This window comes from Pituophis catenifer, unplaced genomic scaffold (assembly GCF_029215685.1).
Source record: "Pituophis catenifer annectens isolate HBS135680 unplaced genomic scaffold, rPitCat1.0.hap2 SCAF_7, whole genome shotgun sequence".
Classification (NCBI taxonomy): domain Eukaryota; kingdom Metazoa; phylum Chordata; class Lepidosauria; order Squamata; family Colubridae; genus Pituophis; species Pituophis catenifer.
Genome location: NW_027256887.1, coordinates 53,649,015 through 53,673,887, shown reverse-complemented (window position 1 = coordinate 53,673,887; position 24,873 = coordinate 53,649,015). Strand labels below are relative to the sequence as shown.

Here is a 24,873-nt window from a genome sequence, read left to right as displayed (position 1 = left end):
AAAACAAATATAAACCCTTGTCCTGATTACATTCTACATATGACTAAAACTCTGCTTGAGGAAATTGGTGTATCCCACCCTCAGCCGGTGTGTTTGTCAAAAAATTCACATCCTTTCATTTTATGTTTGTTTCCTTGAATTGTGCTATCCCAGCTCTATGTCTTCACTCATTAACTATTAACATTAAAAGTGTTATTCTAACAGTGACCTTGCCTTTATCACTGCTGGTGCTTCCCCAGCCCCTCAAGGTTAGGAATGTTCTATGGCATCCAGTGAAGTGGAAAGAGGCCAGAATGAAATGTTCTTGCTTTTTTTTTTTTTTCTGCAGCCTTTACCTGAGACACTGCAAGCAGGAAATTTTGTTTTCAATTGTGCATCTATTTAATTCTCAAGAAAAGGCATGCATTTGTTGAAATTTATTTAATTAGGTTTTTTGATGTTCAGAGCAGGAAGGAGAGAATATATTGCATGTCTAATATTAACTGTTTTCTGTCAGCTTGTACCGTTCTGTCTTCGAAAACTGCATTATCAAAGCATTTTACAGTTAGATATAATCAGTGAAATATCAAGATATATGGGTTGCATCTGTATTTGTATTCCTTGGCTCTTTCAGAGGGCCTTGTGGATGGTATAGAAGGCTGATCTTCCCTGAGGTATAAGGCATCAAATGAGAACTGTTGTGTTGCTGTATATGATCATCTGAAAACTGAGACAGCTTTGTTTAGTTATAATAGTCTGTAATAGAATAATTACAGATATTCTTCACTTGTTGGTAGATGTCCCAAAGCTGTTTTCTTTGAAAAGATAACTGGACTTCCTTGTTTTGCTTGAAGACATTTTGCTTCTGACCGAAGAAGCTTCTTTAGTTCTGACTGAATGGTGGAGAATGGAAGGATTGGTTGTCCATGACAACCATGACCTGGAAAACTGAGAATCTCCATAGACATTTGTTGGTGGATGGTGGATATTGTTTCCACCATAGATACCAACATTTTTGGCTTTATTACATTTTTGTCCTCTTCTAACAAATAAATATTTAGCTGTAATCAATATTTGGAAAGGCCATCTGCATTTTTAAAAAAGTGTTTTATACCTCAAGGCCATTTCTCAAACCCAGAGTAAGAAAAATGGAAGTGGAATGTTTCTGCAACTTTTCCCAATTGTGGGGTAGCGGGGGGGGGATGTGTCCTTGCTGCTATCTGAGCTTGCTTGGTTTCTTTCAGATGCCTCATTACCCTAACTGGTAACATCATCACTGCTACTCCTACCTAGATAGGGTAATGAAACATCTGCAAGAAAACAAGCAAAGTCAGAGAACATCAAGGAGCCCTCATTTCAACCCTGAGCTACAAACATTCTCCTTTATTTTCTCCTTTATTTAGTTGCTATACTAATAATGCTGTAAGAAGAAAAGGAACTGATGATAAGCAAGACCATCAGCTCAAAACAACAACTTGGTAGAACGACACATAAACAAAGTTTTTTGTGAAGACCAGTTGCTAGGCTATTATCTCTAATAGACTGTACTAGGAAAAATGAATATATTAAATGAAAGTGTAGATATTTTGATTTGGTTTTCAATAATGAAGTAAAACTTGTCCATGGACAAAATCCATATGTCAATCCATGGTTTAGATTCCAAATGATAACTTGTAATTCCAGAATGCAGATAAACATCTAGCTTTGTTATCTGAAATCAGTAGTTTCATATTTGGGAATTAATATCCCAAATATGCTTCTTTGGTAACTACTTTGTAAAGAAATATGTTTGGTGGCATTCAAAATGATTGGATAACGTGGTCTTGCTTTCATGACAAGTCATAGTTTGGCCTGTTGTCGGAATCATCTCAATAAAATTATGATAGGAATGAATAGTTTAGTGTTAATAATACTATAATATGCTTACATATACAAAGTAATCAAAATTGACATATCCTTTATGCTGCTGTTGTTGGATAATTTCTATTTTGCTTTGTTTCTGTTCTTTTTTTTATGCTGATCCTTGATTAATTGATTGGGGCCTGTTTTTCTTATTCAATTTTCTCAGAAAAGTAAATGAAAAAAAATTGTTGGTGTATTGACTCAGATCAAATAATTACTTCACCCAATACATCTTTATGGATCTTTTCTCTCTTGCAACTTTTTTTTTAGTGTAACAATGTTTTGAAGCTCACAAATTAACTGATCATCTTAGCTAAAGTTATAAACATATCCATGAGAGAAGTATGCAGAACGCTATTTGCTTCATAGTCACATTGTCATTAATGGAACATGGCAAAGATAATTGATATTTCTCTTGGAGAAATTGTTCTCTGTATTCAGCATGCTGTATGGTACTTGAAGGATGAATCTATTAGAGCCATAAGAAACTATATTATTCAATTTATAATACTGTTGTGTGTAATTTGCTAAGTGTCAGACTGTAGAATATATTTGCAGGCTGGATGTGTTATATTCTAGACTTTTCCAATTTAACAGTTATCTGAATTATTTCTCCATTTAAGTGCCCTAATGCTTGCCTAATTATGCATATTTTAATTACATTCCAGTATTTATTTTGTGAAATAAATGACTAGGGAAGAAAGTTTGTTTCTGTATATACTGTATTCTTAGGCCAGCTTCAATTAAAAAAAAGAATTATCAAGGTTATATTTTAATAGAAAAACATGTAGAGGCCAACATATATTTTGTTTCAGTGGATAATATCCAGGGTGGGATAGGGCCAAACAATCTTTAGTATTTTTTAAAGTGTTAAGATGAGACCGAGTCCAAAAATCCATCTCTAGGAAATAACATTGGAGCTCTGCCATGGATATGGTTTTGTTTATATGTTGATAATGTGACTTTTATAGGTTCAACCCAAGTTTCCCAAACAAATAATTATTTAGCAGGGCCAATTAAGAACAAAAATTGCTTTCTTTTCCTCTCAAAATAATCCAGACAAACCAATTTAGTACCCTATCAAGAGCATTTGTGGGAATTTCTAATCCAACCCTGAAAGTATTGTATGAATTACTTAATGTAAGTATAAAGTGTCTTAAGATGTCCTTTCCAGACATTGTACCCCCCTGATGTGCTGGCACTAAGTCTCCCAGTATCCTTAATTGGTATGGATGAAGTCAATCATAAATTCTAAGTTTTTCAGTGGAGTGTTGTTAATTCATGTAATATGATTCTAGATTTATGGACCATTCCTAAATCTGTAGAGATTGTCAGTCATCCAGGTCATGGTTGTCCCAAAGATGCTTTTTCAGGAAATAACTGGATTTACTTGTTTTTTCTTTTGAAGATGTTTTGCTTCTCATCCAAGAAGCTTCTTCGGCTCTGACTGGATGGTGGGGAATGGAAGGATTTATATTCCTTGCAGACAACTGGTAATTTGCATCCTTTTAGCGGGTCGTTGAAGCATTTGGAGGTTTATCTGTGTCCTCAGGGTCACCTGAGTAGTGCTCCTGGTTCCTATAGTCTGCATTTTTTCCTTTGGAAATCCATTCCTACTCCCACACAATTCAAAGGGTGTTCATCCCAAATTGTATAGCTAAAAGTTTGTAGAGATTCTCAGTCATTCAGGTCATGGATGTCACAAAGGTACCTCAGTCTTCCAGGTCATGGTTGTCGCAAAAGTGTCCCAAAGGTCCTCAGGGTCACCCTGAGGACTTAGATAAACCTCCAAGTGCTTCAAAGTGCTCTAAAAGGATGCAAATTACCAGCTGTCTGACAGGAATATAAATTCTTCCATTCCCCACTATCCTGTCAGAGCTGAAGAAGCTTCTTGGATGAGAAGTGAAATGTCTCCAAAAGAAAAAACAAGAAAGCCCAGTTGCCTCCTGAAAAAGCACCTTTGGGGGCACTCCTGAGTATACTATAGAAGCCAAGCTTTAGTTTTGTATTTAGGATATTTCAAACAAATGTTGGAAATAAATGTAAAGAAGGAACATTTTACCATTTATGGTGGACATGTGATAAAACAAAGAAATATTGGAGTAGGATCCACATCTTAATACAGAAGATCCTTAAAGTGAATATAAAGATAAAACCAGAAACTTTTCTTTTAGGCTTAATGGATAAAGAACTTCAAAAAAAATTGGAACTTTGATGTTATATATGTTGACAGCAGCAGGATTACTTTATTCACAAAAATAGAAGGACACTGTAATTCCTACAATGGAAGACTGGCTGCAATAGTTGATGGAGTTAGCAGAGATGCCTAAATTGACTGCTTTGATTAAAGAAAAGAATACAAATTATTTTCTTTCTACTTGGAAACTGCTTTTGGACTTTATGCTTGAGGTGGAATAAAATGAAACTGTGATTTTGGGTTTTGCTGATTAGATATGTTTGTTGTTATAGAAATGGCTAGTGTATATTATTAAAATAAAAAGTTGAGTTTTTATGTTATTACCATAATTTACTGCACCAAAAGGAGTCAGAAGTCAATGCTTTTTTTTCTTTCCCCCCTCTACCCTACACTTTTTTCTTCCCCCTTTCCTCCTTTAAAATTAACAAAAATAGAAGGTAAGAGAAGTAATCTAAGCTTTGCTTTAAGCAATTGTCCAAGAGTCTTTAAAATTATCTGACTTTATTATAAAAGGAACGAAGTCATTATTGAAACAGGCATTGATACTATTTAATATTAGGTTAATGAAATAGCCTAGGGATATAACTTGAGATCATAATTTCTCCATTTTTTCTTTAGTCACAATAGTTGTGACAATAGCCACTTTAATAAAGAAGTATTAAGCAAGAACCAAGTGAAGCTCCAGTTTGTAGTCTCTTTATAAAAACTTCTCTAATCCACCCCAGTCCTGATAGACTCTGGAAGTCAAACAGCAAAATAAATTTTATGTGACTTTTGTATATCATATGAAAATAGTCCAATTAGCAAAGGTGTGAAACAGGCCTGTTTAACTTGTTTTCAAATGCAAGGAAAGTGGGGACATATATATCTAAGGCAAAGAATCTATAGATTGGGGTAGACCACAGAGAAGGTCGGCATCTCATCCACACCATGTACCTTGTGAGAAGCTGAAATTATTAACAGATGATTTCTAGCTGACTAACAGGCAGATCCAATTCTGACAAGGTATTCCCTGATGTATCTCAGTGCCATACCACATAGACTTTAAGGCAGTGGTGGGCTGTCCCCGGTTTGGACTGGTCGCAAGAACCAGTAGTAAAACTGGCGGGAGGCTCCGTCCACTGACCTCGACATCATCAGGAAGCTTCTGCGCACATGCGTGCGGCCCCGTTGCGAACCGGCAGTAAAGGTAAATAGAACCTACCCCTGCTTTGAGGTAATGACTATCCCTTTTAATTGGATCAGAAGCCTAGTGGTAATAAGACCACAGCATAAAAGGTGGAAATCCATAGTAAAGGCTGAAGAAACAGAATAGTTTAGAAATTACATGTTGTTCTTTATAGAGTTCTTGAAGGACTATTGTACATCACACACACACAGAGTATATTCTTGTGACTAGCAAATGTTACTTGCAAGCATTTGTTCATAAGAAAAAGTGGAATCCCTCCTGCTCAGAAGCCTGTAATAAAATTTCATTCCTGTTTTGCTTTGATCAGCTTTAGGAATATAAGCGCATAAGAGCTGCCTTGGATGAAAGCCAGTGTTTATCTAGTCAGCATTCTATTCCCACAGTGGCCAACCAGATATCTGCCAAAGCAAGACAAGAGCACAATGACCCACATGTTCCCGTGCTTTAGTAACTGCTTTTCAGGGGCCTGCTAAAAATGGCCACAACAGTATATTGTTTCTGATACCTGATCAGTTTTATTTCTTTGCACGGAGCTAACAAGACCCATAGAATGAATAATGGCTTTGGAAAGGGTAGAGATTTCACTCAGAAAAAAGATGCAGGGCAAAAGACTAATTCCAGCGATCTAAGAACTGCTTCTCTGACCTGATTTGGAGCTCTCCAGGCTGTTTTTGAATAAGTATAAAATCACTGGTGGCCATGATTATAGATCTACACAGAACATGCATTTTGATATTTCATACTTATTTTCTAAATGTTATAAATGCTTTGCTGTTGAGAATGGTTAAGGTATCTTTCCAATGATTGTATGTGACTGTGGAAGTTGGGCAGCAATTGTATTAACTACATGAATTGTAAAGTTATCAACAGCTAACATTTATGATGGTAAAACTACTGTACTTCTGAATTTGTCAGATACAGTTTCCCTATATGCCTCATTTATAGGTTTTAATAGTTGTCTATTGCTATGAATACTACTGTGTTTCCCTGAAAAATAAGACTGTCTTATATTTTTTTGAACCCTGAAATAAGCGCTTGGCCTTATTACCATGCGCTCAAAAACCTGATTGGGCTTATTATCAGGGGATGTCTTATTTTTTTTGAGGGGGGGAACAAGGTATATGTATTTTTAAATTTTACTTATTAACCAAATTCTTATTATTCAAACTACTTATTCTGGATGGATGGTATCCTGAGAAATCTTATTATAAACAATATTTTTCTTAATCTATGACATATCATGTTTTTACATGATAACCAGAACTTTGAACTGGGCTTGTAAACCTGGCAATGAGTGCAGTGATAATAAAATATATGTTATTCTGCAGTGGTGAGTCCTATTGACCAGCAATCTGGCAGCTGCATTCTGTACCAGATGCAGTTTCTGAATCACTTATAAGGGAGACCCATGTAGAACATGTTGCAGTGGACCAACTATATGATTTTATTGTCACCAAGGCCTCCTTGTACAGATAGATTAGCAGGCTTATTTTCTGATTTAGTAACTGTAATGTGTTTTCATTCTTGCTATTAATATAAATATTATATACAGTATAACATGTAAAATAAATAATATATATATATATAATTAAATGTTACTGTATGTTTTAAGAGGAAGAGTCATAAGCCAAAGGATCATCATTTCAGATGCCAGTTTAATTAAGAATTTTTATGCAAATCCCCATCCTTTACCTGTAGTATTTCTGGCCCCCATCTGTAATCTGGAGAGAATAATACCAGCTTCTTTACCCATCGGCTGCCTAAATAACAGAGATTATGTAATGAGCTGTTGTCTCAGTGTGGCACTGTGTTATTTGATGTATAAATTCTTCAGTATTTCATTGAATTAGGATTTTTTTTCAGTAAAAAATAGAAGTTGACAGACTAAATCACAGGATAAACTATCAAGGGACTAAACATGAACAGTGAGGCCATGATAATATGCACATTAATCAAAGAAACTATAGGTGCTTGAGAGAGAAATCTGAAAAACAATACATATTTCTAATGACAATGAATCTTTTCTCCCTACTTTCTTTCCTAGTAAAGGTGCATAATTTAAGATTATGTAGCCGTTTCAGTGTTTTTGTGAAATTTCATATATATTATCTGGTGCTTGGTAATTGTTAAACAGTTAGTCTTCAAACATTACCCCTATAACTATAATATCTGAATGATATCTGTATGATCATGTACCACAAGCCAAGACTTTGATCTCTCCCTCCCTCCCTCCTTCCCTCCTTCCCTCCCTCCCTCCTTCCCTTCCCTCCTTTCTGTATGTGTGAGAGAGAGCACAATGATTTTGAATGATTGAACTATACTGATCAGAAAGAGAAACAGAGCCAAGTACTTGATCTGAGCTCTAGACGCAGTTATGCCAAGTACTGTACCTGACTGTTTCACAGGCAGCTTTACTGTGTGTTTTAAGTGGAGGGTAGGAGGGAAAATCTGTTTCTCTTCTACCCAACTACAGAAGCAAATCAAAGGTTATTTTCCATGGTCTGCCTCCTTTGTTTTCACACAAAGCCCCGCCTTCTACCTTTGTTTTTAATCCTGGCTCTGTGCGGTTCTGCTTATACAAAACAATGGCTATGCATGAAAACAGCTACTTGCTACAAGTTTGCCTTGTTATCAAGATTAACTGTTACACCAGCGAACAAAACAGGGTGTGTAAAGGGTGTGTAAGCAGGCCTGCTGGCCTTTGTGGTTCGGGATTCCAGATGGCACCATGTATGTGCGCCAAAAATACATGTTTGAACGTTGTCCTGGCTGGGTTACTTCCACCCATTCACACTGTTTGGAAATTGCTTTGATGCACAGCTCCCCCCTCTCAAGATAATAAAATGCAGTGGCAGCTGGCTAATGGCTGGGAAAGTGCAGACCCAGCACTGAACTCTCCCATTAGACTATTCAGCACCAAGCAATACCACTCTAAAGGAGTAGGCAGAGGAAAAAAAAGGAAGCTGGTTGCCACATAATGTTTGGACAAAGGTCTTATAGGTGGGGTTTTCTTTCTGAGCTGGCTGGAGGTGAAGGAAAGAAGCAACAAAAAAATGGAGTCATCCTGTTTACTGTCTAGGCAAGTAGTAAAATGAGCTACTTTATGAAAAGGGGCGTTGGTCCTACCTGATACGCCCCTTCTCGTTGAGTGGAGACAGCAGCCAGACGTGGGTTGTGCTCATTGGTCAGAGGATGGACTGAGCCTGGAATTCTTTTAAATCCGCCCCCTGTTGCTAGGGCTCCCAGCTTTTGTCGAAGGAATATCCAGACTCGGTGTGTGGAAAGAAAAACAGTAACAATAAATCAATAGTACAAATAAACATAGATGACCAGACTGAAAACAGGGTGGGGCTGGCTGCTGTCTCCACTCAACGAGAAGGGGCGTATCAGGTAGGACCAACGCCCCTTCTCCCTTGAGGGTGGAGACAGCAGCCAGACGTGGGACATACCAAAGATCACTGTCCCATTTCACGGGCGGGAACAGTCTGGGCAGAACACCCCTCCCGGGCCTCAACACGGCTTAATACCCTTCTCCCAAAATCAGCCTCCGCAGAGGCGAACTTATCCAGTTTATAGTGTCTGATAAACGGGGAAGGAGATGTCCAAGTCGCAGCCCGGCAGATCTCGTCCAAAGAGGCGTTCGAAGACCAAGCCGCCGTGGTCGCCGCACTTCTGGTAGAATGGGCTGTGACCCTTGAAGGAAGAGGCAAAGACCGAAGTTCGTATGCAGTCGCAATCGTTGTTCTGATCCAACGCCCCACCGTGGAAGAAGTAACTCGTTGACCTAAGGAAGCCGGTAGAAATGAAACAAACAGTGATTCTGTTCGTCGAATAGCCGCAGTCCTCTGGATGTAGAGCTCGAGCGCCCGGCGGACATCCAGGGTGTGTAACCGGTTCTCCAATGGGTTGGAAGGACCTGGATAGAAATCTGGAAGAACCAGTTCCTGCGAACGATGAAAAGGAGAGTTAATCTTAGTCACAAATGTAGGGTCCAACCTGAGGACCACACGATCCACATGGAAAACACATAAATCCTCCCTAGTGGAGAGCGCTGCTAGTTCGGAAATTCTGCGCGCTGAAGTGATAGCCACTAAAAAGGCTACTTTGCCGGACAACAGGCGTAAGCTGACAGAAGCAAGAGGTTCGTATGGTGATTCCATAAGGGAATCCAGCACCAGGGTGAGATCCCAGGAAGGATACCGATGTAGTACGGGAGGACAGAGGTTGGTTGCCCCACGGAGAAATCGTCGTATCAGAGGCTGCTGGGACAATGAATGAACCGAATTATATGTCAAAATAGAAGAAATAGCAGCCACATGTCTCCGGAGGGTGTTTGGAGATAGTCCTTTGTCCAAGCCCGATTGGAGAAAACGAAGGATCTGTAAGATGGAAGCCTGGAGAGGGGAAACTCCTTGAGTCTTACACCAAGCAGCAAAGGAACGCCAAGTAGCGGAATAAATCCGTTGGGTAGATGACCTACGAGATGCCTGGATGGTATGAATTATATCAGAAGGGATGAGGTCCCGCTGTAGAGCTTCCCACTCAATCGCCAGGCGGTCATCTGAAGCCACTGAGGGTCCGGATGTAGGATCGCCCCTTGGCTGAGGCAATCTGGAGTACAAGGAATCCTCCAAGGAGGAGAGACCGAAAGATGCATGAGGTCCGCAAACCACGACCTCCGTGGCCAGTGTGGAGCCACCAGGATGATCTCCGCCTGTTCCAGCAATAGTTTCCGAATTACCCTCGGGATGAGGGGAAAAGGCGGAAAGGCGTAAAGTAGGACCTGCGGCCAAGGAGAGCGTAGGGCATCCACCGCTTCCGCTTGATTGGACGGAAAACGGGAAAAGAAGCGAGGCAACTTGTTGTTCTGGTGGGATGCAAACAGATCTATCTTCGGACTCCCGAAGCGAGCAGTTATACCCTGGAAAAGGAGAGGATGTAGGCTCCATTCTCCATGGTCTATCTGTTGGCGGCTCAACCAGTCTGCTGTCACATTCGAGACCCCCGAGATATGGTCCGCCTTCAAGGAGGCCAGGTGTTTCTCCGCCCAAAGGCCTAGTCTTTTTGCTTCCCGCATCAGCGAAAGGGACCTGGTGCCCCCTTGGCGATTGACATGCGCCTTGGCAGAGGTGTTGTCGGTGAGGATCAACACGTGCTCGCCGGAAACCAGAAGTTGGAATGCTCGAAGCGCCAGGTAAATTGCTCGCAGCTCCAGCCAATTGATGCTGCGGGTAGTTTCCACACTGGACCACGTACCCTGCGCGATCTGAGTTCCACAGTGGGCTCCCCATCCGGATGTGCTGGCATCGGTAGTCACTGTTACCCACTGAGGGTCCAGGAACAGACAGCCCTTGGAGAGCATTGGAGAGAGCCACCAGCGCAGGGAGGAAAGCACTGCCCTTGGAACCACCACTTTGGTGAGAGAGGATCCCCTGCCCGTTCTCTGAAAAGGCAAGAGAAACCATTGGAGGTCTCTGAGGTGTAACCTGGCCCAGGGAACAATCGAGATGGCCGAGACCATCTTGCCTAGGAGTTTGGAAAGAAATAAAGGGGAAGCCCTCTTATCCCTCAGGACCTTAGATACCATGGATCTCAACGCGGCCTGCCGATCCGGGGAGAGAAAAACTCTACCCTGCTCCGAATCAATAATAGCTCCCAAGTGTAGGATCCTAGTCGAAGGGTTTAGATGGCTTTTCTCTACATTAACCGAGAAGCCGTGCGACGCTAGCGTCTGAATTGTAAGGCGGAGATCAGACATGGCCTGCTGATAGGAAGATGACATAAGGAGAATGTCATCCAGGTAACACTGGAGACGAACGGCTTGAAGCCTGAGGTGAGCAGCCAAGGCCGCCAAAATCTTAGTGAAGCTACGGGGAGCCGAGGAAAGGCCAAAGGGTAAGGCTGTGTACTGGTAGTGAACCCCAGCATAACAAAAACGGAGGAACTTCCTATGGGAAGGGCGAATGGGGACATGGAGGTAAGCCTCCGTGAGATCTATTGAGCAGAGGAGATCGCCCCTCCGTACACCGTCTAAGATAGAACGCAAGGATTGCATTTTGAACCTTCTATAGATTACGAACCGGTTCAAACGTTTAAGGTCCAGAATAGGTCTCCACCCACCCGATGACTTAGGGACTAAGAAGACCCGAGAGTAAAACCCCTGTCCCGCCTGATTAAAGGGCACACGTTGAATGGCCTTGATGGCCAGCAGATGGTTGATAGCAGCCTCCATGAGGGATCTACGCTCGGCTATCTGGGACAGGGGACAGCGAGTAAAAGACAAAGGGGGGGTGGAAAGAAATTCAATGGCCAGTCCGGATGAAATGGAGGCCAGGACCCAGCAATCCGAAGTGGTACTCTCCCAAATGTTGGCAAAGAGGCCCAATCTTCCGCCAATGGGAGGATTGCAGGCACTACTAACGACGGCGACGGATGGAACGACCTCCTCCCCCTCGAAAGGGCCGCCGGGAACCAAAGGCCCTCCCCCTGGAGGATCTGTCCTGGAAATTCCTCTGTCTAGGGCCTAAATACCCCGTTTGGAAGTTACCCATGGAACGGGAGGAGCCCAAACCGCCCTCCGAAGACCTCATAGGGGGGCGAGGACCATATGGAGAGAAGCGGGGTTCCCCTCTCCGAAAAACAGCAGGCAAGATCTTTCGTTTGTCCTTGGTTTCAATGAGAAACTTGTCCAAGGCATCACCAAACAACTTCATGCCTGAAAAGGGGACAGAGGCTAGGCGCCACTTGTGTCTGGCATCCGCCTGCCAGTGGCGAAGCCAGACCAGGCGGCGCGCGGCAACAGCAGAGGCCATAGATTTTGCCACAAACCGCGTAGCGTTTAAGGTGGCATCCGCGGAAAATTGCACCGCAGCAACAATCTTGTTGAGATCTTGTTTCAACCTCGAGTCCTCTGAGGCCATCTTGTCTTGCAGCTGGCGAAGCCAGAGAAGCGTGGTGCGATTGAAGAAAGAGGCTGTGGCCGCCGACTTAATGGCCCATGCTGCCCCCAGGTGGGCCCTCTGCAGGACCTGTTCAGCTCTGCGTTCTTCCGGCCTTAGACCTTCCTCCGGATCCCCTGGCAGAGAAGACGCTGTAAGCAAAGCTGTCACAGGAGCGTCAATAGAAGGTATCTGCAATAGGGACTCAAGGTCGGGGGATACAATGAAATTTTTCTTGTCTGTGGAGGATGGTATAGGAGTTGAAGATGGCGCAGACCATTGTTTATGTATGACCTCCAAAAAGAGAGGAGGCGTAGGGATTGCTGTTATCGGTTTAGGTTGCTCAGCAAACAACGGGTTCAAGGAGCCTGCCGAAGAAGCAGGTTCCGGGGGGTTAGTGGGGCCCAATTGGGCCGTATTCACCGCCTTGAACAATAGAGACTTAAATAAATTCTGAGGGAACAGGCCTGTAAAGGCGGGTTGATCTGGAGGTAAACCCTCATCCTCCGATAAGTCTGGTTCTAGGTCTGCCGCACCAACCTGAAGGGAATGGTCGCTGACACAGGAAATAGCAGGGGAATCAGATCCCGTTAGTGAAATTGCATCCTCCATATTAAAGTCCTCCTCAGGCTCCTCATCAGCCTCAAGGATGGACTGGGTGGGGGGAGGGTTAGGAGTGGGAAACCCCCGCTCTGCCAGGGATTGTTGCACAGCCACAGAAATCATGCGCTGAATGTCCTCAGGGCGCCAAGAAGCCTGGTTTTGGTCGCCTGCCGGCCCGACCTCTGTAGAGGTACGGACCGGAACAGAAATTGGAGGGGCCTGAAGCCCCAAAGGAGAGGGAGCGTGAGACTCCACAGGAGGAACCCTGACTCTGGTTGAAGAAGAACCCCAAATATCAGTGGATTCAGCAGACAATTGGAAATCCTGGAGAGACACCTGATCAGAAGTGGCAGAGGACACCCGCTTGGGTCCGCTAGAAGTAGACGTGGGCCCTTTAGGGTGCGCCAGGTCTAGTATCGAAGCTCCCCTACGTTGGTTGGTAGGGGGCTTGTCCTGCCCAACCCCTTTAGTAGGGGTCTTGGCTGAACCCTTAGAGCTCGTGGCTGGGGCAAGCGCCTTGTGAGCCGGGGCGTGGCCTTCATTAGTCGTGGCCATAGACTGCGCCCGCACTGTGGTCTTGCGGCCATGTCTAGATTTGGCCAAAGATTTGGGCATAATGCGTCTGATTGGATTATAGCCAATTGTTTAAGGCAGACAGCTCCGGGATATCAGATATTATGTTTAGGCTAGCAAATGACTGCAAGGGAAGGAAGGGCACAGTTGGAGAGACTGGAGGCCCTGAGAGAAAACACAGGCAATTTTTGGCGCCTCGATTGATGAAGGGCGCTAAGGGAGCGATAAAGCAAAAAAAACTCCTCTGTGCCTGTTAGCTCTCCCCTGTTAAATCTAGCAGCAGCAGCCTCGTAAATAAAAAGCCCCAGCTGGAGAGAGACGGGGCGAGCAGCCGAAGCCACGCGTCGGCAAAAGGCACCGGGGGAAAAGCGCCCAGCAGCTGAAATCAATTAACGCTGGGCGCAGAGAACAGCAAGAGAGCGCGAGACTCCTCTGCCCTGTCAATCTTAATTACAAGGCTTGTTAGCGTGGCGAGGCTAGCGTGGCGAGGCTCCTGACCATATATCGGCTGAAAAAGGCTTCCAAACCTTGCTCCGGTCTGATTGGGATAATCAGAAGCCGGAGAAGCCACAGAGCCGACAAGCGGCTATATCGGTGAGTACAAGACTCTCTTAGAGACAGAAATAGGCTCACAGTTAATGGGAGACAAAATGGCCGCCAGACAGTAAATGGAGGGGGCGCGAAAGCTCCACTGATCAATTTTAAAACAAAAAGCCAAACCAGACAGCTAAAGGGAAGGTAAACCCCCCCCCTCCAAGGGAGCGTTAAGCTCCACTAAATAAGGAAATTTAATTACTGACCGTATAATATTGGATGGAGTAAATTAAGAAGAGAGAAGAAGGTAACCTCAAATTTTGAGGAAAAACCTCTGAGAGGCCTAGAGTAGCAAATCCAAATCAGAATGCTTAGAATAGTCAAATCAGTCCAATAGTCAAACCTGAGAATCAATTTGAAGGAATAGCTCTAAAAACCAAGTTCACTAGAGCCACAATCCACACAACTGTCCAGTCTGATGACTGAGCAAAAAGCTGGGAGCCCTAGCAACAGGGGGCGGATTTAAAAGAATTCCAGGCTCAGTCCATCCTCTGACCAATGAGCACAACCCACGTCTGGCTGCTGTCTCCACCCTCAAGGGAGAATGGACAGACTTTAAATGGGTAATTTGCTGTAAAAGTGATTGTGTTTCAGGTCACATTAGCCAGAAAGCAGATATTTTGAACTACCACCACAAAGACACAATCTGCCACAGTGGGAACAATTTCATGCTCAAATTTCTATTACTAAAATCTGTCTTCATCTGTTTATAGAGTTAAATTATTTTACACAAAATATATATATGAGGGATGAATGAAAGGTAATGACTCCAATGTTGTAAGCCACCAATAGATGGCAGTACTGATGTGCAGGAAACTCTGATGTGTTCTTTAGCATTTGATCTTTCATTTCAATTGGTGGGAATTTGCCATGAGAAAGATTATGTTGCTATTGGCTGTGAAATAGAATCCAGCAGTGACTCTTTGTCAGTGTGCCTTAAATACCATGCCAAGATTCAATTTATAACCGCGGAAGTGCCTTCAATTGAAATCCACCATTAAGTATAGGTTGTTTATGGTGATATCTATGTTAATATGACTGATGTATGTCACTAAGCCAAAAAATACAATTTTTTGGCTTTTTAAATTTTTTTTTAAAAAATTTGATTTATATGCTGCCCTTCTCCGGAGACTCAGAGCGGCTTAAAATGCGTTAAGCAATAGCCTTCATACTTTTGTATATTTATACAAAGTCAGCTTATTGCCCCCACAAACTTATTGCCCCCTCAATTTACCTGCCTTAGAAAGGATGGAAGGCTGAGTCAACCTTGAGCCTGGGGAGATTCGAACTAGCAGTAATTGCAGGCAGCTGAATGATAATAACAGGCTATTAGTCTGCTGCGCCACCAGGCTCTAGTGATATATGATATAATTTTGGCTTAGCTGATTTATATGTTCAAGAATAAGTGGATGACCTGTGACAGCAAACAATGAATTTCACCTAAGAAAGATGGATGAAGTGAATAATGACAATTGGTAGATCACTCAAAAAGAACTTGCTGTCAAGCCTGGCATTTCACAGGAACGAGTGGTTTGTATTACTGATATTTTTCAATATTGGAAGATTTGTGCAAGATAGGCTCCTTGTATGCTGACAGCAGTAATAAAAGCTTCAAGAGTTGAAATTTTCCGGCTATTGGCATGTTTTAATAATGAAAATGAGGAATTTCTTCATGGCACAGCTGACAAAACATGAGGTCATCATTATACGCAGAAATGAAGCATCAGTTCATGGAATATTATCACAAAACTTCCATATGAAAATAAAATAAAACCCCAGATTTTGACAGAAAAACCTCATGGGTACTGTTTTTTGGGATATAGATAGGGGATTTCCTTGAATCCAATATTTTCAGGACCTATCTGAAGAGTCAAAAAGGTGGAGTTCTTTAATGATAGTTTTAAGAAGTTTGTTCATCATTGGCAGAAATGTGTAGTGAATGATGGTGTTTATATGGAAAAGTAAACACAGCGAAAGAAGTCATTTCTTGTATTATTTTCCTATTTCATTTATTAAAATACATATTTAAGTTTAAAATTATGGAGGTGACACATTTTCATTCAACCCTTGGGTAAAAGAAATCTTGACCATTTTTCATTTGTATGTAATGACTTGCCTAGTTGCCCTAGGCAACAAGACATTGCAAGTAAGTGTGTGGAGAGAGTTGTTCCTTTTCTGTACTCAACTGGCTCTCTCAGAAGTCCCTCTTCCATGCCTAGGATAGAGGCTTTTCCTGCTTATATCTAACCACAGCCCAATGTGTCTTGATAATACTTTTTTATGTTACATTTTTCATGATACCTTGTCATATTCCAGTCCATGAATGAGGCTGGCCTAAGTCATCCATAGGTAGTGTTAAGATGTTTAATGTTGTTCTTTGACACCCATTTCCTTGCCATTTTGATTCTTTAATATAGTAGGCTCAAGTAAATATATAGAAAAGGAGACAAACTCCTGTTGGTCTGTTTGGCTGAAAAAAAAATCTGGTGAATCTGTGTACAATTAAATGAAGTATAATCCAACGTATTTTCAGTAGCATTCTCACATTTGGTTTATTTATTTAGTGTAAAAAAATGTTTGAGGCCATTTCTCCCTAGTTTTTCAAATGATTGATAAGGATATAGGGTTGCTGGATGAGGTCATTCAATGGCTTTGGATGTGGCATCATAAATATGGTAAAGAATAGCCATTCTAGGCTGTTGGGCAGATGCTTCTGACATTCTGTCCTGGTGTTTGAAGGCTGTAAAGATCTGGATAAGGATTAACAGACTGAGGATGAACCCAAGTAAGACTGATTATTGTTTATACATTGAGGTTTTCTGTCAATGCCATTGTTGTCTCTGGGTAGGAACGCACTGGATGGGTAGGCACTATTCACAGAAAAGCAGAGCTGCAATTTGGGAATCCTTGTAGGCTTACAATTCCTGCTAGAATAGCAGGTGGAGGCCATAGCTAGAGGAAACTCTGCCCAGCTATGGCTGTTGTGTCAACTGTGATCCCAAGTGGTCCAGCTTCTGGTTTATATATGGCATTTATCTCTGGACCCTGGATGTTACTACCTGGGTGCCATAAGACTGTCTTTTCCAACTGAATTGTCATGATCATATAGGAAATGCTGTTAGTCTCAAGGCAGCAGATATGAGGAACTGATATTAGATGGCTCTGTTTCTAAGTGGTGATGCTGTCACTCTGGAATAGCTCTCCTTTGGGATAAGACTTTTTCTCTTTCTGCTTCTCTTTAGCATCTTATTAAAATCATAATTATTCCAGAGAGCATTTTCTTGATTTTTCTTGATTTCTTGATTTCATAGATTGCAGTCAGATGTAAAAATCAGGACCACGTGTGAAGTTGTAATTAAAGTGATTAATTGTTCATGCCTATGCGCAAGAATACTCAACTAATGGTTAGCACTATTTCGATGCTAGATAAAATTTAAGGAAATTTAAGAGGGATTGGATTTAATCCACTTGTGGCTATGGAGAAGGCTGATTCTTCTTTTGACTCTGACCCAGGTTCTGCCACTCCTTCTACAATTGCCCCATTTTTATTTTCATTATCTTTATTTTTACTGTTATCTATGCTGTAATGTAACTGTGGAAGTTGTAATTGTCATGGTATTTTATACCTTGTAAACCACTGACCATCATTAAACTCTGTCAATTCAGTAAACAAACAACTGATTTAGTTTTTCTTTTTATATTGAATCAATCTGACATATAAAGGTTGTAAACTTATGAGCCTCTTCTTTGTTAAGTTGAAAATGATTAAAAATAATAATTTTTGTAACAAATAATTTCCTAATTTGTAAATAATATTAACTAATATTACTATATTATGATTTGAAATTGATACCTAAATACTAGATATTCAATAGTCCACATAGTGCAAACAATAGAAGAAGCAACAATGATGCAATAGTGTGAACCCAGGTTTTCTAGACATACACCTATTAATAGCACTAGGCAATAGCTCCTTGATTTAGGTTTTGTTCTAGTGGCATAAGAGCTAGAGGAATTTAAACTCTAGGGATTCTTTAAAACTCTTTCACATTAAATGTCCTGCGCACAAAAGAAGCTGAAATATAACCTTTTCTAAAATGCATTGAATTTAGGTAATTTTCTCCCCTATAATTTCCAGGCCATCTACTTTCAGCTAGATGAGAAGCAGATGAAAAGTCCTTGCACTTACTTAATAGCTGGCACTTTGTCACAAGAGTGAGCATTTCACCATAATTTTGTAGACTTTTGTTCTGTCAGAGCTTCGGTTTATCAGAGCCAGGGAATGCATTAAGCTAACTTGTGGTAAGGCTTGTGCAGCTCTCTCCCTCCAGACTTCTGAATGGACATTCCCCCCCCTTTGATTTTTATAGACATGGGAAATTTTACAAGAGAAAAACAAATACATTCATATTGTAGATTATTATTTTTTTTCACAAAATGGGTTGCATTTTAGCCTGAGTAAGCAAAAACAAAAAAACAAAAACCAACCCATTCCTTAGGTATATAAAATAAATGCCTGGTCAGAGTTTGTATAAATTAACTTTTTCAGAATAGGTGCTCTCAGGATACAAAATGTTGGCTGCGACTCCTATAATTCTTCTGTTGGGTATTAGTAGGAATTGCATAGCTCTGAAAAATGTCAGGATAGGGAAGACTGGTTTGAAGTATTTCAGCATAGGTCTTTATATTAGTGTAGGAGTAAGCCTGCATCAAAGAAAAATTTAAAGATAGATGGATTTAGTAGTCTGAGCTAAAACATCTTTGCTCCAGTAGCAGATGTTTATTCAAGGTGGGACCACAATCCTAACCCATTGTATTTCAGATGCATTTTGCAGATAGATAGAGCGATGTGAATGTTTGCAGTCAGCATGTTGAGGTGGATGTTTAGTCTCCTAAAACCTCCTGACATCTAGCCGTCACTTAAGTATATCTTGCCATTTTGAGGCAGTGAGATCACTGTTATCTTAGATTGAGCTTTAATTGTGGGTCTGAACTCTTCCTGCATCATCACCATGCCATCTGTTCTTTGATTATCAGTTCACTGTGATAATCAGTTCATTCAATTTCTGGATGGGATGGGATCTCAGAAATGAAAGATTATTACTTTATGACTACTGAATGTATTGCTACACTTATCCTACTCTTTGATCTAATGTCACAATGCTTCCCAATTTGGCTCTGTAGGAAAATAAATCATAGGGTATTTGTTGTATTTTTGAACTTTTTTATACATATACAGTATGTGTTGAAAATAGATAGAAAGCATGACTTCAACAGGAAACATCCTTCACAAAAGAACTGCAGCTGGCAAAGCCAAAATTCAACTAACCATGTTGTGTGTGTGTGTGTGTGTGTGTGTGTGTCTGACTCAAATTTGTACTTGTTACACAGGGCTACCTTGCTGCTGTCTCCTTGGTTTGGATGTCTCACCTCTTCTGACAATTACCTCACTTTCTTACCATCACAAGCTATTATTCAAAGGCAATTTACACTGATTATACTATGCACAAAGTACTGATAGGAAACCCATAATAGTATACCATTCCAAGGGATATTTTTTTTAAACTGAACACATCAGAGAAGGATACTTATCCTTTAAGTAATATATTTGTAAGTTTAAGGTTTGAGCACCACCCCGTAGAGTCGCACACAACTGGAAGGAAAACCTTTTTACCTTTACCTTTATTTTTAGGATGCTTCCAATATAATTATTATTGATTTCCTGGGATAGTAGATATATAATAGGATAATAGTAGTCCAGAATTGTGGTACAGACTTTTGCATACTGTATTTTACTTACTGCACACCGATCCCCATTTCTGAACCATTGCACTGGAGAAGCCTTGCTGAAAGGTGTGGTGAAACACACAAAATTGTGATCTTTACTTCTATATCCACCTCTTTAAGCCAGAATACCCTCAATGAAAAATATCTACAATTGTTAGATGATATTCCTAACTATTATGAGGGAAAATAAATGATAGGTATAAGCTGATTGATTTTCAGTTCTTGTAAAGATTTTTTCCTTCCACTCTTCTGATGTGCATATAGAGATGACAAGCAAGAGTAGTTGTTGTCTGCTGCTGGTGCATGAAAATTGTTATTATGAATTTCATATCTCTGTTTTAGACTGGCAACTTGGATGGTCCTTATTATGTGAGTGGTCAGCACTCCTGCTAGGAATTGATGGTCATGGAATAAGGGCAGTCATAGTTTATTAAATAATTCATTCTACTCATATAATAAGCTATCAAGAGCCATAGTGGCGCAGTGGTTAGAATGCAGGATTGCAGGACTAACTCACTGCTCACTCCAGGAGTTCCTTCTGAGTGGCTCAAAGTTGACTCAGCCTTCCATCCTTCTTAGGTGGGTAAAATGAAGACCCAGATTGTTGGGGACAATATGCTGACTCTGTAAACTACTTAGAGAGGGCTGTAAAGCATTGTGAAGCGATATATAAATCTAAGTTTATTGCTATTGCTATTGTTTGGTAAGATGCAAAACTCAATATGCTTTAATATATAAATCAAAGAGAAATGATTATGTATTTCAAGAATTTTGATGATGATGATGATGATTTTTTACTTATCCATAAGAAACATGTGGTACAGGAGATTTTTAAGCTGGGTCAGAAATGTGTGTGTATATCTGTGCATATATATATATATCAGCAATTTTGTGCTATATTGCTTATGATTGGAATCAACATATGAAAGGTATCAGATTAGGAAAAGTTGATAGATATATGTGTATGTATTCTGTACCAGTGGTGGGTTGCTCCCGGTTTGGTCCGGTTCTATAGAACCGGTAGTAAAATCGGCAGGAGGGTCTGCCCACCCACGTCATCATGGGTGATCTGCGCATGCCACCACTGTTCTGTACCCATTGCTGAGTGACTATTACATCCTGGACAATAGCTTTAGAAGCAGCTCTTGGTACAAAGGAATTGTAAGTGGAGTAAATGGAATAGAGACTGACTGACTGGACAAATGAATGAACACAAGTAAAAAGATATTTCTATGATACCAAAATTGAACAACACATTTATCTTTAGGAGATAATATCTGTAGTTCAGGGTTGAATTGTGAGGTCCTTGGTGTGCTCTGAGCTTGGTTGTCTTCTTGAAGATGTTTCATTATCAAACTAGGTAACAACATCAGAGTACCAAGGATGCCATAGATTTATGTTCACAACTGATGAAGGAAAACATTTTAAAAATTTCTCTCTAGGAGAATGACTGGCTGTGGCTTTCAGAGAGAAATAATAGAAATATTGGACCTGGTTAATTATAATCTATATCTCGACATCTGAATTCTATAATTGAATCAATTATAGAACATGTTTCCTAGCAAAAATAGTTATATATACATACATACATACATACATACATACATACATACATACATACATATATATATATATATATATATATATATATATATATATATATATATGTAGGTCTTTGGTTATTTGGGTTTTCTCCTGCGTAAAATTGGAGGTTCTTGGCAACGTTATGACGAAGTCTCATTCGTCATCTTCAGGCTGGTGTTCTCGGCTTTGTGCTTCTAGGAGCAATGTGATGCTTCTCTGATTATTCTGTTGTTAAAGTGTTCAGTTTTGGTGATAATTCTGGTCTTTTTAAAGTCAATATCATGTCCTGTGGCTTTGAGGTGTTGGACCAGGGAAGAAGTTGGTTCCTCTTTCCTCCACTTCTTCCCTGGTCCAACACCTCAAAGCCACAGGACATGATATTGACTTTAAAAAGATCAGAACTATCACCAAAACTGAACACTTTAACAACAGAATAATCAGAGAAGCCATCGGGAAGCCATCGAGGTAGAAAAACGTCCACACAGCATGAATAAACGAGATGATACCTCCCGCCTACCAGCCATTTGGAAACCTGCCCTTATTGACAAAGGAGTCCCTAACACAAAGAATGACACCAGACCCACACTCACGAGAGCCACACAGGATGTAACCACCACACATCCATGCAGAAAGCAGACTCAAACCCACACTGATGATGAGGCGTGACCACGGACCAGAAGCCAGACCACAGCTGCATCATTAGCCACTTTAAACCCCTCCGATCCATACATGAATCAGACTGACACCCACCATGAAGAAGTGGCACGGCCACGGATATGAAGCCAAACAACAGCAACACAGCTCACCAGCTCAAATCCCCTTGCTACTCAGACTAACCTGAGCACAACCAAGCCCCACCTAAACAGAACACACACTCATCCAATCAGAGCACAGCCAACCCCCCCATCCAATCAGAGCACAGCCAAACCCCCAACCAATCAGAACATACCTCCGCCCAATCAGAACACAGCCAAGCTCCCACCCAATCAGTTCACACCCCCACTGGCAGTTAAAAGGAAGAAACAGCTGTGATCACACACATTGCTCCTAGAAGCACGAAGCCGAGAACACCAGCCTGAAGATGACGAATGAGACTTCGTCAAAACGTTGCCAAGAAACCTCCAATTTTACGTGGGAGAAAACCCGAATAACCAAAGACCTATATATATATATATATATATATATGTATGTATGTATGTATGTATGTATGTATGTATATATACATACATACATATACATATACATATACATATACATATACATATATATATATATATATGTATGTATGTATGTATGTATGTATGTATATAGACATACATACATATACATATACATATACATATACATATACATATACATATATATATATATATATATATATATATATATATATATATATTTTCTCAGGTTTTCGCGGGTGTTTGTATGTAGGTCTTTGGTTATTCGGGTCTTCTCCCACGTAAAATTGGAAGTGTCTTGGCGACGTTTCGACGAAGTCTCATTCATCATCTTCAGGCTGGTGTTCTCGGCTTCATGCTTCCAGGAGCTTAGCACGAAGCCGAGAACACCAGCCTGAAGATGACGAATGAGACTTCGTCGAAACGTCGCCAAGACACTTCCAATTTTACGTGGGAGAAGACTCAAATAACCAAAGACCTACATATATATATATATATATATATATATATATATATATATATATATATATGTTTTTCTTCTAGCCAGGTTTTCCCTACGTAGCCAAGGTTTTTTTGTAGCTCCAGCTCAGTAGAATCACATCTACTCGGTTCTGGGCTTTTTTCTTTTCTAACAGCTAGCAAGCTCTAACTGCTAGGTGGGAGACCTAAATAGATCCATTTCTAGCTCGTTTGCTGTCATCAGTAGGCCACACCCATATCTTATGTATCCTCCCTGTAAAGCTGTTAGAAAAGACAAAAGCCCAGAACCGAGTAGATGTGATTCTACTGAGCTGGAGCTACAAAAAAACCTTGGCTACGTAGGGAAAACCTGGCTAGAAGAAAAACACACATAGACCCTACGAAGAAGTAAGAAAATTGATACTGTACCTTTACAGGGAGGATACATAAGATATGGGTGTGGCCTACTGATGACAGCAAACGAGCTAGAAATGGATCTATTTAGGTCTCCCACCTAGCAGTTAGAGCTTGCTAGCTGTTAGAAAAGAAAAAAGCCCAGAACCGAGTAGATGTGATTCTACTGAGCTGGAGCTACAAAAAAACCTTGGCTACATAGGGAAAACCTGGCTAGAAGAAAAACACACATAGACCCTACGAAGAAGTAAGAAAATTGATACTGTACCTTTACAGGGAGGATACATAAGATATGGGTGTGGCCTACTGATGACAGCAAACGAGCTAGAAATGGATCTATTTAGGTCTCCCACCTAGCAGTTAGAGCTTGCTAGCTGTTAGAAAAGAAAAAAGCCCAGAACCGAGTAGATGTGATTCTACTGAGCTGGAGCTACAAAAAAACCTTGGCTACATAGGGAAAACCTGGCTAGAAGAAAAACACACATAGACCCTACGAAGAAGTAAGAAAATTGATACTGTACCTTTACAGGGAGGATACATAAGATATGGGTGTGGCCTACTGATGACAGCAAACGAGCTAGAAATGGATCTATTTAGGTCTCCCACCTAGCAGTTAGAGCTTGCTAGCTGTTAGAAAAGAAAAAAGCCCAGAACCGAGTAGATGTGATTCTACTGAGCTGGAGCTACAAAAAAACCTTGGCTACATAGGGAAAACCTGGCTAGAAGAAAAACACACATAGACCCTACGAAGAAGTAAGAAAATTGATACTGTACCTTTACAGGGAGGATACATAAGATATGGATGTGGCCTACTGATGACAACAAACGAGCTAGAAATGGATCTATTTAGGTCTCCCACCTAGCAGTTAGAGCTTGCTAGCTGTTAGAAAAGAAAAAAGCCCAGAACCGAGTAGATGTGATTCTACTGAGCTGGAGCTACAAAAAAACCTTGGCTACGTAGGGAAAACCTGGCTAGAAGAAAAACACACATAGACCCTACGAAGAAGTAAGAAAATTGATACTGTACCTTTACAGGGAGGATACATAAGATATGGGTGTGGCCTACTGATGACAGCAAATGAGCTAGAAATGGATCTATTTAGGTCTCCCACCTAGTAGTTAGAGCTTGCTAGCTGTTAGAAAAGAAAAAAGCCCAGAACCGAGTAGATGTGATTCTACTGAGCTGGAGCTACAAAAAAACCTTGGCTACGTAGGGAAAACCTGGCTAGAAGAAAAACACACATAGACCCTACGAAGAAGTAAGAAAATTGATACTATACCTTTACAGGGAGGATACATAAGATATGGGTGTGGCCTACTGATGACAGCAAATGAGCTAGAAATGGATCTATTTAGGTCTCCCACCTAGCAGTTAGAGCTTGCTAGCTGTTAGAAAAGAAAAAAGCCCAGAACCGAGTAGATGTGATTCTACTGAGCTGGAGCTACAAAAAAACCTTGGCTACATAGGGAAAACCT

The 24,873-nt window shown here is 40.9% G+C and overlaps 1 long non-coding RNA gene across 1 annotated transcript in view; it reads right to left on the bottom strand.

Moving 5' to 3' along the window:
• Positions 1-24,873, bottom strand: part of LOC139319719 (uncharacterized) — a 175,423-nt gene that overhangs the window by 2,361 nt on the left and 148,189 nt on the right. Inside the window, exon 2 of the long non-coding RNA XR_011600646.1 lies at positions 6,960-7,027. This is a non-coding gene — a long non-coding RNA (uncharacterized lncRNA). The remainder of the gene's footprint in view (positions 1-6,959; positions 7,028-24,873) is intronic.